The following is a 22,036-nucleotide window of genomic DNA, read 5'->3' as shown; positions in this document are numbered from 1 at the left end:
TATTTGAAATAAGAATTCTGATAACGTAGATCCTAAAACTGAGCTGTTTAGAAAAAAAAATAATGAACACATTTCACTTCCTGACAACAGAGATAAAACTGAACTTGTGTAAGATGTTTATCTGTCTCCTTACTGCCTCTCTCCTGTGTGTTTTGTGATTAAGGCTCAGGAATAATTCTAGTCTCACTTTGGTATTTCTTTCAAATGTCTAGCTCTGTGTCATGTTAGATAACAGTGATACTGCACGTCAGAAAAAGGCAGTCGATGTGTTTAAATTGGGATTTTCTTCCACAATTATTTAATACGAAAATTTAAGTATGGTGTTTATATTTGCATGATGAAAGAATGCCTTGAGGTTAGGACTTGGGAAGGGAAAGAAAGGAAACTGATTGCTGGTAAATGAGGGAGAGAGGATAAAGGACAATGCGGGCAGAATCTGTCATGAGGTGATTTTATATAGATATAGATATTTGTATAAAATTTTGAAAGATTAATAAATAAAAAATAAATTATGAGAGAGAGGAGGAGAATATAACCACCATGGAGAGAGAGAGCAAAGCCACCATGTGGCCTGTGACACAGGCTTTTATTTCAAGAAAGTGGGAGACAGAGACAGAAGAACAGAAATCCAGACCTTCCTGCATATGACTGAGTCATTGCCTCAAAGTGAAAAGTGAAGAGACTGTTGAAGACAGAGCTCAGCATTGGAGATATGATGCAGCATGCACAAAGAGTTAGCCTTATTAGCTATTGAGAGCCCTTCTCTCAAAACAATAAAAATGAACCAAAATTAGAGCCACCATTGTGGGTAACTTTGGGAGCTTATCCTTGTTGGGAAAATTTCAGAAGTGGGTTCAGAGCACATATCTGAGGGATCCTTCCTGCCTGAAGGGATAGCTCTTAGTATTTACAAAACTACTCTCATCAGTCATTGGTTGAAGGCTGCTCCCTGGGAAATGCATTTCCCCTCACTTCCCGTCTAGCTTTGGGTAAGGCAGGCTACTGAAATTGGAAAAAGCTTCAGGCAAAGAGACCAGATGTTTGCAATGGTAAGTAAATGCGGCATATTCTGAAGGCCTACAAATGAGGGAATACAGTAGGGGAATTTCAGCACCTGCTCCATAGCAATGTGTACAGAGCAAATGCTGGATCTATGTTGAAGGGATATGTATTAGTTCAGAGCTGTTTCATGATATATACAGGATTAATATGTTTACAATTTTGAGCTATCGTCTTAATAATAAAAATTTGAAAACCTACTAGTTTTTAAATATCAAGATAAACTTTAGTATTCAAATGTTTATAATTGATATTGTATTTTTATTATCATTCTTTGTGTATATATGATGCAAATAGATTGAAATTTTAAAAATGTTTTTTGAGTGTATGGAAAATTTCTTTGAAGTGTGAGAAGTTATTATTTTGCATCTCTCTTTCTATATATATTTACATATTATACATATGTAAGCATCTGTATTAAATTAATTAAACTTTCTTGAAAAAAACTATATTCACCATAGTCAATATACTATTTTGCAGTCTGAAAACAGATATGCCATAAATCAATCTTGTACTCAAATGAAATTTGAGATTCTCTAATATAAATGCAAAAAAAGTCAAATTTTCACTTGGTTGAAGTTAACTACATTTTTACTATTTGGATTTGTTTTCACCAATTGAACTCCAAAACACAGAACTCATACTCAAGTTTAGTATATTAAGGCTATTTTTAACACACTCAATTTATTTCATTATTCTCTATTTTAGCTTTCTTTTCCCCCACTGCATAAACTTTTAATGAGACCTCACCAGCTGCACAAAGTGCTGCTGGCATGAAGCACCTTCTTCCTTGGCAATGAGGTCTTTCTTGAGTTGTCCCATGAATGCTTTCTTCTTCTCCATGGTGCAGAAACAAACAAAGTTGGAGGAGGTATCAATCATTTTCGGGTCAGTCTTCTTCAGAGCACCGTTATGTGGTCTGCACCAACAAGGACTTGCAGAGAGTGATCTCTCGCTTATTGGTTCCTACCACACAGACTATGAACATGAAAAAGTAATTGGTCACCTCATCATAATGGACAAAGCCACCCTATGGTTTGGTGCTCTTGTCAGACAGGTCCTAGTCAATAGATGAATTGTTCTTGACCAGCTTGCCATCCTTAATGAGGCAGCCTTGGCCAATCTTGTAAATCTGTTAATCTCTGTTTGATGATGGTAGCCTTTCTGCCCAGCGGGTGTCAGAGGGAAGGAAGGCCACACAGGCATGGTGCCAGGCTTCAATACAGGCAATCTTGCACAACCCTCAGTGGGTCTTGCAGGGACATTTGTCTGTAAGTCAACAATTGGTGATCTCTTTGTAGCTGTGGTCTTTTGTCATCCTGTTTAAACACCTGATTCATAGGAACCTGCTCTCCCTCCTTTCCGGGGTCCTGTCTAGCTTCTCAGCCACAGTGTCCCCAGTCACTTGGATCTCCATCAAGGGTGTCTTCTTCTGGCTAAGAGGAAGCAGGTGCATCTGAGTGTGGGCACTCATCCAGATGACGTGGCAGTACTTCTTCCTGCCGCTGAAGTTCTTTAGCTGTTTCTTACACATGTCGTCCTGCCGTTTCTTACAGAACTTGGTGAAAGCCTTCTTTTTAGATTTGTGCCAGTTCTTGCAGAGACACCTTTGACTCTCATCACTGATGCGCTCAGTAAACACTGTAGTAAAGGTCGGAAGACTTCATGGGATTTCACCATATCCCACGATGCCTACAACTATTGTGAGTGGTGTTTCAACAATGGTTACAACCTCCACAACTTCCTTCTTTTTCGCTTAGGATTCTGGTCTATCAACTTCCCACGTGTTGTGACTCATGCTAGTCTTGTAGCCTATAAAGGAGGTGAAGTGAAGAGGCTTGGAAGGATCACCCTTAGGAAAACTCTTCACTTTCCCACAATGCCAGCTGTTGTGCTTGTGAGGCAAGAAGCTCAAGGACTCGTGCCTGGAAGCAAAGAATTTCCTGTGAGACGTTTTGCCTTCACATGCTGCCAACAGAGCATGTTAACCTTATTTAAAATTAAATACAGCTGAAAATGCTGATGTACATCATTGAAAATAATAATGTTTTATCCAATAATTTCATATCTATTTATGCCAAAGATCAGAAGCTGGGTATTGAGTCCGTTGCTTGTTTTAGATTTTTGTTGTTATATAATGGGTGCATTGCTACATTAGTTTTTTCCCAGTTTCCTTTAAGAATTCCGGTAGTACTCAATGTTACTACTAAAATCAGCAGTCTCGTTATTTATATGCTTAATAATCATTTCATTGGGCTTATTTTCAATATCACACAGGTGTTTTCCTCTGAAACCTCACTTTTAATTGAGATGATCCCTTGGAACATGTGTGATACAGTCACGGTACTACTTTCATGCGGCATGGACTAATTTGCAATCACAGCAGATCTTCAGCTTTCTTTTTCCAAAACGTCTTAGCCTGCCAGAGGGGATATTCACTCAATTAGCGTTTCTAAGTGAATTAATTTCTTCATAGTTTTACTGATTCCTGCTTTACTGAGAATATCTCTGAACCTGAGTGTCATGTTTTCTTTCATCCCGTGTATTTAATTGTTTTCTGACATCTTATATTCAGTCAGTGTGCACTATTTTTGACAATGTCTTTTTAACCTTATAATGATTAGCTGAATTCATCCAAAAATTTGAAACTAGTTTTAATTGTAGCATTATATGAGAATAGCAGAGAGAGTTATTATGATAAGGCTTAAAATTCTTGAATAGTATAAAAACAATGGCATGACTCACTGAATTCTTTGGAAATCCTTTGTCTCAAAAATGTTAGCTCAAGGCATTTGTTTGTTTATTTGTTTGTTTGTTTTTCTACCTCACAGTTCTTATGGGTATATATTGTGGTTTCCAGGTTATTACTTATTTGTTTCTGTGTTAGCAAATACATGTGTCTCTGTATCTATATATATTTTTGGAGTGTTTGTCTCTTTTTCCTATTTGGGTGTTTTATCGTATTCTGATTCATTTATTTTTTTAGTTATTTAATTTGATTACTATTCCTTATATATCTTTTTTTCTTTTGTAACTGGAGGGAGAGGGGGTTTGAATTACTATAAGAAGGAAGGCAGGGAGGAACCGGAAGGAGTAGGGTAAGGGGAAGCAGTAATTAGAATATACTGTATGAAATACCATTTTAAATGACTCAGATACAAACACACATATATGTAAAAAGTAAAAAAAAATAGTTGAAAGAAGGTTAGGAAAATTCAGGTGTTTTATTTGGCTGTGTGGAATTTGACAATTTACAGAAAAGAAAATTTTCTTTCAGTTTCTGCAATAGAAACTGTGTGTTATGTTTTTCTTAATCATATTATGTACTGTACTAAATTTAGATTATTCTATTGTATATTAATGAATTTACAATTAGATAAATCTGCATTAATACAAATGAAGCTTTTATTTAGACAATGACACATATAAATTGCTAACAGCACACAGATACATTGTGATCATTAGTTTGTGAAAATGGACAAAATTAATATAAATTAAATTGGGGCATAAAGGCTTTCAGCCACACCTGTGTGAATTAGTCCAGTGAGAATGGCCACTAAAAAGAGTGCAACGCTGTGCACTGGTCTGGGACCTAGAAAAGAAGGTGGGAGAGAAGTGAGCATAGGCATCTTCACAAATGCCATGTGACCAGCTGCCTCAGCATCTGGGTCTCTAACTTCTCCATTACAGTGGGTTAGGACCTCCCTCTGAGTCAAAATAAATCTTTTCTTCCTTCAGTGTTTTGTCAGGGTATTTCATCACAACAATAGGAAAAGTATATGACTTATGGGCATGCAGTTTAGGAACATGATGAATTTTCAGGACTGTGGTCACAAAAATCATGACAAACAGAAATGTAATACAGAGGAATGAGAAACTTTGAAAATTCAAATCTTAAGACGCACTCCTTGTTTTGAAATAAAGCCTAAATTAGTATTCTATATTAAATAATTTAACACTTGTGTTTATAATCCTCGTTTGCTACTTATTGCTGAAGTACTGTTTTGCTAATAGTAAAATTATATTCAATAAAAATTACTTAAAATTAGAAAATACATAATATCTAACAGGAAGTTATATGCTCATTGATTAGCTAAGTTCCTTAGTAAAAACTTTATTAATTAATGACTGTTCCTTAAGTATAAGTAGGCTAGATTAAAGGGCTTATCTAAAAACAAAAATTTAGTTACTCATGATTTTCTGTTATTCCACTTTCTATTGATTTGCCACCTACATCAATAGAATAGATTTCTGACCTACATCATAGCCAAATACAGACAACTGAATATAGCAACGTCAGTCATGCTAAGTAGAAAAACCACAACATTAAAACAGGGAAAGAGTTTGTAAAAGTTGACAAAAGATGTGTTAATATGATAGACTATTGATGCCAAACTAAATTGTGAATGTTTTCTGTCATTAGTTAAATGTATATTTTTTCTAATTTCAAACTGTGATACAAAATATTTGTCTATATCTCTATGATTAACAGCAAAATTGATCCTCTTAATGTTAAGCACATAAGTAAGAATTTATAAGTATTTTGGAATAAGAACTATTTAAATTTTTGAACATTACTGACATATAATCATAAAATATGTAATTCTAAATTTTCTATATATGTAAACACTCATTTAAGACACAACAATGTAACTCAGTTCCAACTTAGCATACAAAATTCCCTGGGTTCATATGTCAATACATGCACACATACACACACACACATTCTCACACACACACACACACACACACACACACATTCACACACACATTCACACAGTCCACACCAAGTTACCAGTTGTTTAAAATGTAAATTAGCATCTGTATGTGTCTTGGTACATGAGTCACAGAGATTGCGCATAACTTGAAGTAATTATTTTATAAGATAATGTAACTTAGTTTCATCCATTCAATTTATTTTATCAATTGTGACTTTATAAATAGTAAGACACTGACTGAATTGGGCCATTCATTAATTCTTTGAATAAGTATATCACATGAATTCTTCAAAAGCAATGGTTTATGAATCATTTAATAAAACACCTAAAGTAGAAAAAAAATATGTCTCATGAGGACATGAAGACATGAAAAAAGTTCACAGCAAGATACTGCTTTTCAAATGAAATCAACTTATTCCCTTTGATTTTCAATGTGCTCACTAACTAAAACTGACTTAAGAAATTTTTATGTGAAATAAAATTTTATTTAAATTAATTATTTTAAACTCCACTGAGTATCTATTTCAAAATAAACTGATATGCTATAGCATACCTTTTGGACAAGGTGGGCAAGGTGAAGCACTGTCAGAAGCTACAGTGACTGTCCTTCTCTACATAAACCCTAAGAAGTACACACACTCATACTTAAGCTAGTTTTGAAAGTAGTTAGGAAATCAGGCAAGGAAAACATAGTTTCTGAGTGTAATATATCATAGAAAAAGTTTTCTTTGAAGAATGGAAAAAGAAAAACACAACTTGAGTCACAACGCCCAGTTCCAAGCATTTGGAAGAATGGAAGGGAATTTGCTGAGGTCTGAGCTCTTCATTTCACAGTTGCCACAATATATTCTCTGAAACAATCAACTTCAAAATGAAAGGTGATTTATAATATCACAGACAACAATTGCTTACTACTATCCCTTATGGCCTATAGCATGGCAGCATATTATGGCAGAAGTATTGTGATACTGCTTACTGGAGGGCTAGAATACAAGAAAGAAAAGGGTGCGAAACTGCAGGCTAAGTGCCCCCTGAAAAAGTATGCATCGACTACTATTGAGTTAGCATAGGTTCGGTGGGTGAATACTCACTAAAATAGTAGGATAAAATAAACATCTAATACTCAGAAGTGAAAATATAATGAAACTCATTACTTTCTAGTCGTGGAGTCCCACAGATGTGAGTCCTATTCCACCTTGGCTAAAGGGCAGAAAGTTTAACCTTATTCATGCTTTCTCAAAATTCTTGACAACAGGTGTGGCTACAAACAGGAAATCCTGTTCCAGGGTGTGGTTAATTAGTATTTTGAGTATACTGGTGGATCGGCTCCACCTTGACCCAAGGTCACGGAATTCGAGAGTCCTTGACTAAGGACACTCTGTTTGTTCCTTATATCCTGCTAATGGTGTCTGTTGCCTCCCCCTCCTCTTCTGGAGTGAAGAATAAAAGCATGTAAAAAATAAAGATGGGTGAGATCAGTATTCACTGAATTTCCCTCTCGATGCAGTTCTGTGTTTCTGCCTTTTATCTCTCTCAAATCGCTGTTCCTTTTGCTTAATAATTCTAACCATCACGTTCCTACTCTAGAACATGCAAATTCTGTAACGGCTCCATCATGACAGACGTGTCCCACACTTCAATGTGTGACTTGCGACATATACAAGGATTTAAAAACAAAAGGGTATGAACCTGTGCTCTGATTTCCTGCCACAAGGCTTCAGCTCTAAAATAGCCTGGCTCAACTCTCATAGTCATAAGGTAGACTCCAAGCATGCGTTTCATGACAAGTGTTTGTGAGAAAGAAGAGCAAGGCCTTAGAATTGTTATTCAGCACGAGAGGTGCAGAGGTGCTGTGCTGAAATTTAGCTCCAGGCAAAGCACAATGCCACTGTCAAGTGACTGACATGCTGGAAATGTGTTCGATAGAAAAATGGTTCTGTTTCTTTTACTGTACTTCTAACAGTAGAAAGGGGGGGGGCAGAGAGTGTAAGCTACTATAAAGGCTTTGTCTTGGAGCTCAAAGCTAAGACTGCTATGGGGGGATTTGGTACCAGGTAGTAACAAAAAACAAATTTTTATACAAAGACAAAACTTGACAGGGCTTCTAGATTTGCTAGCCTATCAAGTATGTTAATGTGCATGTATCACTGCCAGCATTAGAACACATTTGAAGCATACTACACTCCAAGAGTGTACAAGATTCTTGGATAGAGAAACCCAATTGAACACGGTCTTTTATGGCCATGCAAAGCTCTCCACCAACTGTTCCACAATTGATGACAAACTTTTATCTCTAGTTAATTTGTTATGTGGATTTGTGAGTATGTATACCCAACACATATCTCTCTCTCTCTCTCTCTCTCTCTCTCTCTCTCTCTCTCTCTCTCTCTCTCTCTCTCTCTCTCTCTCTCTCTCTCTCTCTCTCTCTCTCTCCTCTTTCTCTCTCTCTCCCTCCCCTTTACACTAGGAAATTGTGAATACCAGGATGGATTTCTGTTTTATCCTGAATCATCTCCTTAATACCATACAAGTTCTTGTAACCTTGTGACTCATGCTTGACTCAACTAAACACTGGTAGTTGTAAGATTGCCTCTCCCAATACTGTTTCAACTGCACACAGCAAAACATTTAATTCTACACTTGCTGAGGCTGGAGAAGGGAAATAAGTCAAGTCTTGAAGTCCTGGAGCTTGTTAGCAGATTTATAAAACCTAACACCTGTGAAAATTTTAATAGTTCTCATAATCATCCCTTCTGAGAGAAGAAATTTGTAGAACAAAAGGATTTGATATATGGTAACATGTAATTCCAAGGAGTCATACACATTCTGGAAACTTCTCATCTGTGACTGGTTTCAATGGCCTACATCAGAATAATATAGTTCATCACAATGTGGACATTTCTCTACTCCAGGAATGAACCGACATTGGTATTGTGGATAATTACATTATGACATACCTGTTTGATGTTACTAGTCAGAGGTCTATTCTGCCAGATTAGGTTGGGACAGTGTCAATAACAAGCTAAATAAGTCTGGTAACTGTCCAACGACAGGCAGATGCCATGATGTTTATTCATATGACGTTGACAATTATGGAAGCGTACCTGTTGTCTCTGCCTCATGTTGAGGATTTGGGGTGGAATAGGTAGGGGGAAGATTGATCAGTGAATACATTATTGTAATTTGATTACAGCACTTATGAATACGGACTGTAAGCATGGAGAATTCAGGCAACACTTTTTTCTATTTATAAATTATTCTATACATAAGAAAAACATCTATGCTACAATTCTTTTAGCCATAAACATAAGTGTGTAGAGAGAAATTGTGGATAAGAATATGGATATGCTCCATTTTGGTTATATATGATAATTGGATTCTGTGTATTCTATGGAAAAGAAGGGTCATTTAAATGTAAAAATTATTTTGTGATAATTATGTGCAAGAACATAAAAATTTAGTTAGAAAGAAGTAAGTATTCCTGGTGTGATATTGCACAATGGGGTAACCATAGATAACTATAATGTTCTGAATATTTCATAATGCAGCAAAATATATTAAAATTTTCATAATAAATAAATGTTAATGTTGGGCAACATATGTTTAACCAGATTAAGAGTTTGTAGACTATATACAATATATCTAAACCTAACATGGTACTTCATTAATATGTATAACTCTTTCAACTTACCAACTGAATATTAAATTTTGAAAAGATCGCAAGTGATGTCTAATATTTTAATAGCTGGAAAAACTTTATAAACTTTGTTATAGATTGAATTGTTTTTTTCCCAAAGTGTGTCTCCTTATGTCTTAAATTCCCACTTGCTCAGAATTGGGGATTTAGGAAGGCTATGGTATGGATAAGTTATGGGGTATAGAATTCATAGGTTAAGATTACTCTCCACATAAGAAAAGACGGCCCTAAGATGTGTAATATTTCTCTCTCATCCTCTCTTCTTCCCACACTTCTTCAAATGTCTCTCTTCTCACTTTCTCCCATATATAAGAGTACAGAAAAATGACCAACTCATATCTGCACAGATAGCCACAACACAAATTTAATCTGTTGATGCTTTGATTATATGTTTACCATCCTCCTTATCCATGAAATATTAGTGTCCTTTGTTTCTTCCCCTTAGAAAATTTAGTTACAGGAACTTGAGATAACTAGGTATATAGTCATAATTCTTTGAAAGTGAAAATATATTTGAATAGAAACCCTATAATTTCTATGACCTCACAATGGCTTTGCCAGGGGATTTTGTATAGAAATACTTTGATATAGTATTAATTATATAAGCTAAAAAAAAAAACCCTCAGTTGCAACAGAATGCATAGGCTAGTAGAATAGAAGAATTTTCTTTCCTGACTTTAAATTTTGAAAAGAAATTGTTTATAATAGCTGGTGCAGGAAAGTATAAAACTCTTTAGAAAACCTACCAGAGTTATTTTGCAAAATTATTCTAGGGTATGACTTTTTCCTATAACAGAAAGGAAACTGCATTAGGATTCTCAAACTGTAAGTATAATTGAATTGAAATAAAATGTGAGTGAGAAATAAGGATATACTCTTTTTTACTTTGCTATATAGGTCATATATATAACAGTGAGGCCAAAGCAAGAGGCAATCTGAAGCCTGTGATTTCATTGAGATTGCCTGGGAGAACATTCTGTCCTTTAAGAAGAATTATAGTGTGATGTGTTATCATTTTGCATTATATTAAACTAACTTCATAAAAATAGCTAAAATCCCTTTGCAAAAACATTTTATTTATTCTTTTTTCCTTGAAATACTTACTCAAGAAACATTTGAATTATTTAGAATTTAAATGTCTTAATGAAATTCTTAAAATATTTTGTGTAATATGAGGTATCACAAAGCTTCCTAAACTCTATGAAATAGAATTTGTTGAAAAATAAAACCAAGAAAATCTTCTGTATTTTATTTTTTCTAACAAAACTATTCCTGATTTCCTTATTAAAATATATTTAAAGCCGGGCGGTGGTGGCACACGCCTTTAATCCCAGCACTCGGGAGGCAGAGGCTGGCGGATCTCTGTGAGTTCGAGACCAGCCTGGTCTACAAGAGCTAGTTCCAGGACAGGCTCCAAAGCCACAGAGAAACCCTGTCTCGAAAAACAAAAACAAAAACAAAAAAAAAACCAAACAAAAAAAATATATTTAATAGAAGCTGTGTATGGTACAGTATGCTTCTATCCTCAGCTGTGAGTTGATTCAGATATATAAGTTCAGCCAGAGGACCTTGTCTTATAAAAATCCTCTCTTATTAAAAAATTAAAGAAAAATTGATGGTGATGTGGAATATCACAATATTTTCTTTTTTTTTTTTTTTGCAGTTTCTTTTTTTTTTTCCCTCATGGTTTTTTTTTTTTATATTTAAAAATTTCCATCTCCTTCCCTCCTCCTCCCCCCTCCCTCCCCTCCTCCTCCCCCTTCCCTCCCCTCCCCTCCACCCATACCTCCCCTCCCTTCCTCTCAAGGCCAAGGAGCCATCAGGGTTCCCCACTCTATGCTAAGACCAAGGTCCTCCCAACTCCCCCCAGGTCCAGGAATGTGATCGACCAAGCTGAGAAGGCTCCCACAGAGCCCGTCCATGCAGAAGAATCAGAGCCCAGAGCCATTGTCCTTTGCTTCTCAGTCAGCCCCCGCTGTTGGCCACATTCAGAGAGACGGGTTTGGTCGCATGATCCATCAGTCCCATTCCAACTGGAGTTGGTGATCTCCCATTAGTTCTGTCCCACCGTCTCCATGAGTGAACGCACCCCTCTCGTTCCTGACTTTCTCCCTCATGTTCTCGCTGCTTCTGCTCCTCATCAGGACCTTGGGAGCTCAGTCCAGTGCTCCAATGTGGGGCTCAGTCACCTTCCCCATCTGTCGCCAGCTGGAGGTTCCCTCACGGTCCTGACTTTCTTTCTCATGTTCTCCCTCCTTCTGCTCCTCATCAGGACCTTGGGAGCTCAGTCCAGTGCTCCAATGTGGGGCTCTGTCATTTTCTTCATCTATCGTCAGGTGGAGGTTCTATGGTGATATGCAAGAAATTCATCAGTATGGCTATAGGAACTGGCCTTTTCAGGCTCCCTCTCCTCAGCTGCCCAAGGAACTAACTGGGGGCGTCTCCCTGGAAACCTGGGAACCCCTCTAGGGTCAAGTCTCTTGACAACCCTTTCAATTGATAAGAAAATCCCTTGCTTAAATTTTTCAGGAGAGAAGAGAAAGTTATGACAACCAAAGCTGAGAGATTAATAAAATCTGCAAGACAAATGACAGTACAAGGTCTCTATTTTCCATCTACATTCTAAATTTTTTTGAAAGAAGGAGACCAATGAAAATAGAGTGGGGAGGGGGGCTGGAGAGATGGCTCAGAGGTTAAGAGCATTGCCTGCTCTTCCAAAGGTCCTGAGTTCAATTCCCAGCAACCACATGGTGGTTCACAACTATCTGTAATGAGGTCTGGTGTCCTCTTCAGGCTTTCAAGCATACACACAGACAGAATATTGTACGCATAATAAATAAATAAATAAATAAATAAATAAATAAATAAATAAATAAATAAATGAATAAATGAATAAATAAATATCAAAAAAAGAAAATAGAGTAGAGGTGAGGAGAAACGATACAAGGCAATGATAGAGCTGAGTGAAATTATAGCAATTGCTCTATCTCCATGAAAATCACAGAGATACAGATTATCTTATTTATGAAAAAAATAAAAATAAAAATGTTAGTTGGAGCTGAAGACTTGAGGATGCATCGACTTTAACTAACTATGCATGAAAATGTCTTCAATTCATTGAAGGCAATCAAGAGAGAGACTAAAGTTACATGAAATAAGATAATAGCTACAAGAGGCTGATAGGTAGAAATGACCCTTTTTCCAGATTTTTTTCACCCTTCCCTTAAACACACTGAGCAAAATTCAAACAACCTCTTGGAAAAATGAGAATGAAGTCATAAGATATTTGTCTTATTTATAGTCTAGTACTAGATCTGCAATAGGAAAAACTCGTGAACTCACAAATACTTTTCATACTTGATGGTCCCTGATCCAGGGCTGTGAGACTCCAGCCTTATGAGATAAAACTCAAGGGTGGTGCTCTTATTATCTCTGGCTGACAATGGTAACTTTCAGCTCAGAATAATCCACAGAAAACAGCCAACCCAGTGGAACTAGTTTGGGATTTCAGATGTGTTGCCCGTTTTATCAGCTAATCTGCCCAACATGAAACAGTTTACCAGGGTAGTTCTGCTTAGATGGTAGAATTTAGCATTGGATTTTAAAGCACCAGTGTTGTCTTTGAAATGAAAACCAACCAAAATCTTAGCTTTATTTAAGACTAAGCTGTGAAGGCCCCCAGAAGTAAATCTGTTCTACCTTGACTAAAGGTCAGAGATCGTTTAGACCTATTCTTGTTCCTTCAAGATTATAAAACAGGTTCTTTGACTATGGTGTGGCTACAGGATGTCTTGCATAGACAAAAGGATGTTTTCATCTAGGTGTGGTTGCTTGTTGTTTTGAGATGTAATTACGCTTTTCTTTGTATTGTAGTAAAGAAGTCCTTTGCCTTCTCCTGCTTGAGGGTTGCCCTAAAAGTTGTTTTAAAAATTCGAAATAAGGGGCTGGAGAGATGGCTCAGAGGTTAAGAGCATTGCCTGCTCTTCCAAAGGTCCTGAGTTTAATTCCCAGCAACCACTTGGTGGCTCACAACCATCTGTAATGAGATCTGGCGCCCTCTTCTGGCATGCGGGCATACATGGAGGCAGAATGTTGTATACAAAATAAATAAATAAATAAATCTTTAAAAAAAATTGAAATAAAAGCAAAGGGATAAAAAGAAAACAGTAGAGGTTTAAAGGAGATGGAAGGAGAAAGTTATTATCTATGACCAAAAAAAAAAAAAAAAAAAAAAAAAAAAATCCTTGCAAAATGCCACGACTGAAGTAGAAAAGCATTTGGATTGTTTCTCAACTCTTACTCCTCTCTCCAAGTACGTTTGAAAATGAAACTCGATTTTCTGAATATTTGGTGCAGTGTGTGAAACAGAGGAGTTCCAACTTAGGTGATATTATGGCTTCTGGTGCTCACCGGAGGAATAAGAGAGATAATGGTGAATATATGTTCATGGCACTTTGATATCATCATTCTGCAGTCTGAGAAAGGAAAGAGAATCCAGTGATGGTAATTCCCATTTTCTTGTAGACCTGCTTCACAGACTGCCCAGACCTCTCTAAGTTTTATTACTCTAGATCTGGTTGAGGAATGGTGACTGGGTGTTGTTCCATGTATACAATATATCTTGGGACACAGAATTAACGTTGCCAGTGTAATGTTTCATCTGCTGTTGAAGTAGAGGGTCTGAAGAACTGGGACCTCAGAAATTTCCCCTCTGGGGAAAGAGACTTGTTGAGGCAATCACATACTATTTTGGAGGCAACGAGCAACTAAAACTCCTATACAAATATATAGCATGTATATTTATAATTGTTATGTTTCTTTGCTGTAAAGATTCCTTTAAATGGTCTGATTTTATAATTCTAAAATTGATTTTATATATGTGTGTACGATCACTATCTTTTTCTTTACATTTGTATAGAATAGCTCTTTTGTATATGCTCACACGGTCGTAAGGTAAAACAAATTCCATGTAGGCAAAACACAATTTTATTTTAAAAATATTTATTGAACATGTGTATATGAATGCAAGCAAAAGCTATAGGTAAGGAGACAACTTGTAATATGCTTTTTTCACTTTTTGTATTCTGAGGACTGAACTCAAATTCTTAGGGATGCTTGATTATCCATCTTGCAAGCCACAACGTGTCTCTCTTATTTATTTCTCTGGTGATTGTCATTTCTTTGTTTTTACCATTCTCCTGTTTGATTTTATTTCCTTCTTGAATTCAATCAACTTACATACAAGGTAGTAATAAATAAGTAGGAATATACTAATACCTCACTTGACATTTTCTAATTGTTTTGTAAATAATTCCATACTTCCCTTATTTATAAGATTTACTCTCTAACAGTATATTTGAACACTTTATTTTCACTTTTTGATATATGTTATTGAATTTTGTTTTATGTTTTATTAATCTAACATACAATTTATTTATTGTGAGTAGAAAATCTAATACTCCATTATAAGAATTTTGACATGATAATTTTGATATTTTATATTGCATACCTTCTATAAAATATAATTATTATTTTTAGTGCTTCTATATTTCAATTATTATAACAAAGATATAAATAATTTGTGCAATGTGAGCAGCTTATTGAAATATTCTGAATATTCTGGCTTATTAATTAGGCAATGGGTTTTCTGCTAAAAGAGGTTTTGTTATAATCATTTGCATGTTTGATATTATAAATATATTTGTATGTTGTAATTTCTTTCTTAGATTTAATCAGACTTGCCAATCTTTGAATTAATATATTCTCTATATTTATGTTCTTCCTATGTTTATGCTATTTTGTTTTAAGTAATCTTTCTATTATCTTATTTTCTGTTTCTATTTAGATAACACTTGGTTGTATATTTGATTGAATATATTACAAAAGTCCTGTAAATATTCCTCACTAATTTCAATATCTATTTCAATTGTATTTATTATCTTGTTTACATAGTTTTAAAGTAACCTTTGTTGAATTCAAAAATTTCTTAGCTGTTGCCTTTTAGTCATTTTTATTATATGTTTAATTTTTAATTTGGGTTTTATACTTGAAGAATAACAGAGTTTTTATTTAAATCTTTTTATTAAATTTCTGTATACTATGAGTTTTTCTAATATATATTTTTTGGAAGTTTGCTAAACTCTCTTAAAATATAAATTGTTTTGTTTTGTAGCTCCCTCTTTATATTCAGTCAGATGTTTTTTTCTGTCCATTTTGAGTTGTTTCCTGGCTAATCTTAATCCAGGAACATATATTAATGTATATTCAGTGATGAAGAAGACAACAATTTCACTCTTATGTGCCCAGTCAAAATTAGTAATTGGCTTTATGTAGGGCATCAGGGCAAATTTAGTGTCTGGTTTTTGCCTGACTTATTTGTTTGTACTTAGAGGGAGGAGTGAGGATTAAGCAATAAATAGACAAGAGACAGCAGGTAGAATTGGGAAGGCATCCAGCAAATACTGTGACACACCCTAATTTTAGTATTTAAAGTTCTTTTATACATCAATCCAAAATGGGTGATTATTCTTTGATTATGGTAAAATTATAAAATAGTACTTGAACAGAGCAAACAATAGGCAATTCAAAAATTGGCACAGTAAATTTGTTTCAAGAAACAATAATGCATAAAATATTTAACCATTAAAAATTGCCAAGTTTATAAACATTATATGGAAACCATAATATATGCAGCTACATACAATCAAAATGCAAATGGCCATTCAATAGAATTTTAGTGGAAATTTATAACTCTTATTTTAAAAGATAATATTGTGAAAATGTCTAGTCAAGATTCATATATAAATTCCATCTAGTTCAGTCAGAATAAAATCATGATTAATTAAAGACCTTCAAAAGTATATTTTAAATCATCTGAAAAGCTGATGTGCCTAGTCAAAATTTGTTAGTGGATTTTTATCCTTGGCTTGCCTAAGTAGAAAGAATGAACATATTTATTTAAAATAATATTTTAATCATTCTTTGAATAAAATATTTACTTGAAAATGCAATGGCTTAGAAAATATGTAATTTTGATTGAACAATCCTTTACATACTTTATATTTCTTGTATCTAGGTATTACATGTACATATATATTAAGAGTAAAAGTAGTAAATTTTAGGACTATATTATATGCAATTATTATTTATGATACATAATTATATATATATGTGATTTTCATGCATAAACAATGTATGAAATTGTTATTATCTGAATATTATTATTAGAAAAATACTAGAATATAAATTATGTATATAACTCTAAAATCAAACTAAGATGAGATTTCCATACATATATAAAAGAGCACACTTTCTGAACTTTTAAATTATAATATATATACATTCCCACTAAATATAATAATTTAGAATAGTCTCCAGGAGACTTTATGACTAATCTTGCATATGTGACTATTTCACAGATTTTATTTTATAAAATCTAAACTAATATTCACTAATTGTGGATCCTACATTTTAACTTCCATAATAACTAGTGACAGAAGAAACATTTTATTAATGGGCCAATTTAAGCTGATTTTGTATTCATCTATCACTTATACCATTTATATCATTTATATGTATTTTCCTGAAACATATTAATTGATGGGCATTTGCTAAAATATCCTTGCTAACTCGCCACCTTAATTTCCATTTATTTAAATCGTTATATTGGAATATCATCTTTTACTTTCATGTCTGTTCTATAGAGATCAACCTTACTGACTCTTCTCTTTTCCAGTGCTTATAAAGATATTCTTTCTACAAAATATAACTACAAAGATTTAAAAATATATATTCACGCATATAAAACACAGAAGAGAAAAATCTATGATGGATAAATTTCACAAAGAGATTAAAAGTAAGCAGCCAGGGCCGGGCGGTGGTGGCACACGCCTTTAATCCCAGCACTCGGGAGGCAGAGGCAGGCGGATCTCTGAGTTCGAGGCCAGCCTGGTCTACAAGAGCTAGTTTCAGGATAGGCTCTAGAAGCTACAGGGAAACCCTGTCTCGAAAAACCAAAAAAAAAAAAAAAAAAAGTAAACAGCCAGTGTGCCCCATAGACAGCCCCATCTCTTTCCCTCGATGCCTCCATGCAATTCAGTTTGTTTCTTAGTCAGCACTGACATTTTCATGCTGTTCTGAAGATAATTTAATATCTAGTTAAAAAATTAGTTTCCCCCCTCCCAAATTGTAGAAAACCTCTTAACATCTTTCTCACATGGATGCACCAACATAACTAAGAGGTGCTTATCCCACAGATTCCTGAAATTCTAGTGAATGAGAATGGGCAAGGAGTGATGAAAACTCAAAACAGCTCACACTGAGTAGCTTGTTTATTTCTATAGCACCATTTAAAACAGAAGAAAACAGACTTGTTTCTTTATGTTTATATTCATTATAATTATAAGAAATAACAGGGTTTTTAAAAATTTTAATATAACTGAGCAATTTATTATCATTACATTTATGATTAGTTTCCTGGAAATCATTTAATATCTTACATTTAGAAATAGCAGTTAATTCACTCCATGGACTTTTCTGTTCTCTAAAACCTTCAAAATTAAAAAAGTCAGATTGTCTATGTTTACTGTTACATAGCTACTAGATGAAACAGAGTATGTCTAAATAAATGTGAATTTCTGATAACTGATAGGCAATGTTTTCGCAAAACTTACTGACTTCAAAAACTGTGCATCTCTAATGTAGTAACCTTATGTTATTTCTGGGAAATACATTTTTTTCAAAAGATTATTCCATGATTATTTAAATTAAGTGCATGAACTGACTTTCTGGACATGAGTTACTTACAGTCTTCTTGGTAGCCAGAGATGTATCCACGTGCGCAGGAGCAGTGCAACTCCTGCAGAATGACCACTTTCTAATTCTATTCCAATGCCCACTTTACATGAAGTCTCTTACTGCTGTTGTAAGCCAGGCCAAAGACTAATTTCTGGGGAAATCATGGGCTCTAAGTAAAATATTAAAACTGTTCTGTACTGAAAATTAAATACTTTTAAACATCCTTTGACGTATCTGTGTTTATAACCATAGGCAAATGCCTCTCTTAGCCTTAATCAGAGAAAACTTCCCTTGCAATGAAAGGTGGTAATTGTAGAATCTTATTGCTGCTCAAACTCTTGAGACTAAATGACATTTGAGTGATCAGTCCTGTATAAGCAAACATTTCTAAGAACCAGGAAACTCTGAAAAGTGGCCAGAAAGAATGTAGAGAACAGAGAAAGGGAGAGATACTATTTTCTGTGCATGGTAATAACATTGCAGTAATGAATTTGCAGCAACTATATTTATTTGCACTGGGCCTGCAAAAGATTGTCATTAGAGCCTTCATTCGCCCTTATGAACTATTGGCTATTTACAAGTGCTGAAGGATCATTGTATTCAGTTTTATATGCAATGTTGATACCACAGGCCCAATGTGCTGTTCTATATTTGTGTTCACGAAGATGTGACAGATTAAAATCAGAGAGTCACAAAAGGAAAAAATATTAATAAGGAAAATGCATATGTAGGGGATGTCTAACAGGGTGGTAGGGAGAAAACATGGTAGATATGACAGTAATAAGAATATATTATAGATCTAAATGCTCCTCAACCGAAAAATGGATTTTAAAAAAATGTGGTACATTTATACAATGGAGTACTACACAGAAAAGAATAATGACATCTTGAAATTTGCAAGCTGATGGATGGAGCTAGAAAACATCATTTTGAGTGAGATAACACAGATACAGAATGACAATTATCACATGTACTCACTCATAAGTGGTTTTTAAGCATTAAGCAAAGGACACCAGTCCACAAATCACAATCCCAGAGAACCTAGACAACAAGTAGGGCCCTAAGAGGGACATACATAGGTCTAATTGACATGGGAAGTAGAAAAAGACAAGATCTCCTGAGTAAGTTGGGAGAGTGTGGACCTAGGGAGAGGGTTGAATGGGATAATAGAGGTAGGGAGGGGAGCAGAGAAAAATGTAGAGCTCAATAAATATAATAATAAAAATGCACATAAGAAGAATATATTATAGAAATACATGGAATTTTCAAAGAATATTTTTTAAAACTTAAATATTCCATGAGTTGATGGTTGATTTATTTATTATAGTACAAAATGTAAAGAAGAATTGCATTCCTCTTTCAAAATATCAATTACTTATATACTTGTTATATCCCAAGTGATTTTATAAATATGTATTTTAATGTGAACACTCTTTTTATTGTTGCTGATTCTATATTTCAGTATCACTTCAGATATTGCTACTACTTCTGGCCACAAAAAGCATTTTACATATCTTAAGAAATATAGCTGGATGGTGTTTGCACATACCTTTAATCCCAGCACTCGCTAGGCAGAGGCAGGCAGATCCTGTGAGTTAAGGGCCAGGCTGGTCTACAAGGGTTAGTTTCCAGGACCAGCTCCAAAGATACAGAGAAAACCTGTCTCAAAAACAGAGAGAGAGAGAGAGAGAGAAAGAGAGAGAGAGAGAGAAAGAGAGAGAGAGAGAGACAGAGACAGAGACAGACAGAGAGACAGAAAGATGAAAGAAAGAAATAAGAAAGGAAAGAAAGAAATATATACAAACTGGGTGGTGGTGTTACACGTCTTTAATCTCAACTCTCAGTAAGCAGAGGCAGGCAGATCTCTTTGAGTTCAAGGCCAGCCTGACCTACAGAATTAGTTCCAGGACAGGCACCAAAACTACACAGAGAAACTCTGTTCCGATAAAAACAAAACAAAATTAATATGCAAATCAAGTATTCGTATATGTTTATACACTACTCTGATATGTATGTTTTAAATATGTGTGTACTTGTAACATTTACAAACATATAAATACTATCTAACACACACATAGACTCAGTCTTCACTAAAAGATGAAGATAAGTGCCATTATTATGGCCATTTTTCAGATGAGAAAACGTGAGCAAAGAAATGGTTATTGCTTGCCAGAGAATTTATGATATAGGAGTGGTATGTTTGGATTTACCAAGAACCCAGATTACTGGAATACAGCTTTAACTATTTGTAAATATTATCTTTTGTAAATTTCTTTTTCTATATTAAGGCAGAGGCACCGAAACCCATATTACAGAAGATGATTCATTCAATGGTTATTAAGTAGATTGTATAAAACAAAGATTCCATAATCCAAGGGATTTGACTGGCCTGCAATGTAGTTGGAGATCTTGATAGAAAAATAAGAGCACATCCAGTACCTTGATGATTTAGAATAAAAATATTAAGTTCTTCCAGATTTCTTCACTTGAGGAAGCTCATTTCAACACATTTCTCAAGTCTTTCTACACTTAGAACAATAAGAAGACAGCAATCGCACTAACAGGCAAAAAAACATCTGTTAATGTATTTGTTGTAACCAAGAAGATTTTAAAATCAGGGGTATTCTGACTTTATTCCAGAGCAGGAGAGAAATTATCTGTCACACACATTTCAAAGGATTTGTATATTTTAGATACCCCAGTCATGCCATTTCACCCATGTTATTGCCATGATGACTTTTATATGCTGAGATTCTGATCCAATAATAAGGAATAGGACTTTTAAATCATACCACTTCTACAAGAAATCCCTATCGCTTGAATGAAAGCATCGTAATTAAAGCAGGCATGTTCAATAAAAGTTCCTAAGTAACAGACTCTCCAAGCATCTGAAAAGACACACGTGAATGTCTCCTTTAGATTTCTTTGCTTCAGATCTCCTTGTCTCATGCTTCTTTTCTTTTCCACCTGTATTATGATGGTGACAGCTGGTCCTTGTTGATCTTGGTTTGGCATATGCTTCTGGACTCACTCCTGGTACATGGTCACACATCCCTGGTTTTCAGGAGGCTTAATTTCTGCTCTCTGGCTTCAGCCCATGCATTTATTGAGATCTGCTACAGGTTCCCAGCAGGGCTTCATTCTCCATCATTTCAAATCAGCTTACATCTATTCAGACAAGCCATTGCAGTCAATTACCCAGTTATAGACATGGAATCTCCCCCTGGCTGGCCTCGTGGATTATAGCACATGCAAATCCTCTTCTGTCCACCATCCATATTCAGAATTCGGTCTTCACAACAGGACTGGATCTTTGCCCTGACAACCATCTGTATGACCGAGACCTTAACAGTCTCTCTACTGCCTGGTGTTTCTGCTACAGATAGTTAATACATTACAATGTCCCAGATCAACAGACTGGAACATCTGAACTAATTCTACTATACCCACTGCTATAACTTGAAATTAGTAGACTATCAACATGGACCCAAAGAAATTCTCTAACACTACAATATGGGAGGAATTGATAACCAGTCTACTCACGTATATCAAATGGAAGATTGAAATGTGTTCATTCCATATTTTGCACAAATTTATTTCCAAAGGAATATATCTTGTACTACAGTATAGATTTAAGAGCTAAAATGTTCACTTTCAGCAAGACTTTTTTATATTTTCTTTTATTTCTTATAGAATTTTTTCTCTTCTTATATCTTAAGCTCTGATAAAACTTAATTAGAACATTATAACTAAATTTATATTTAAA

General features: G+C 34.9%; 1 pseudogene; it reads right to left on the bottom strand.

The window, feature by feature from the left end:
* Window positions 1–1,794: 1,794 nt before the first annotated feature.
* On the bottom strand, window positions 1,795–21,322 carry LOC119808911 (annotated as a pseudogene).
* Window positions 21,323–22,036: the final 714 nt, after the last annotated feature.

The sequence above is a fragment of the Arvicola amphibius genome, chromosome 3 (assembly GCF_903992535.2).
Source record: "Arvicola amphibius chromosome 3, mArvAmp1.2, whole genome shotgun sequence".
In the NCBI taxonomy this organism is placed as follows: domain Eukaryota; kingdom Metazoa; phylum Chordata; class Mammalia; order Rodentia; family Cricetidae; genus Arvicola; species Arvicola amphibius.
This window is presented reverse-complemented; position numbering and strand designations above follow the sequence as displayed.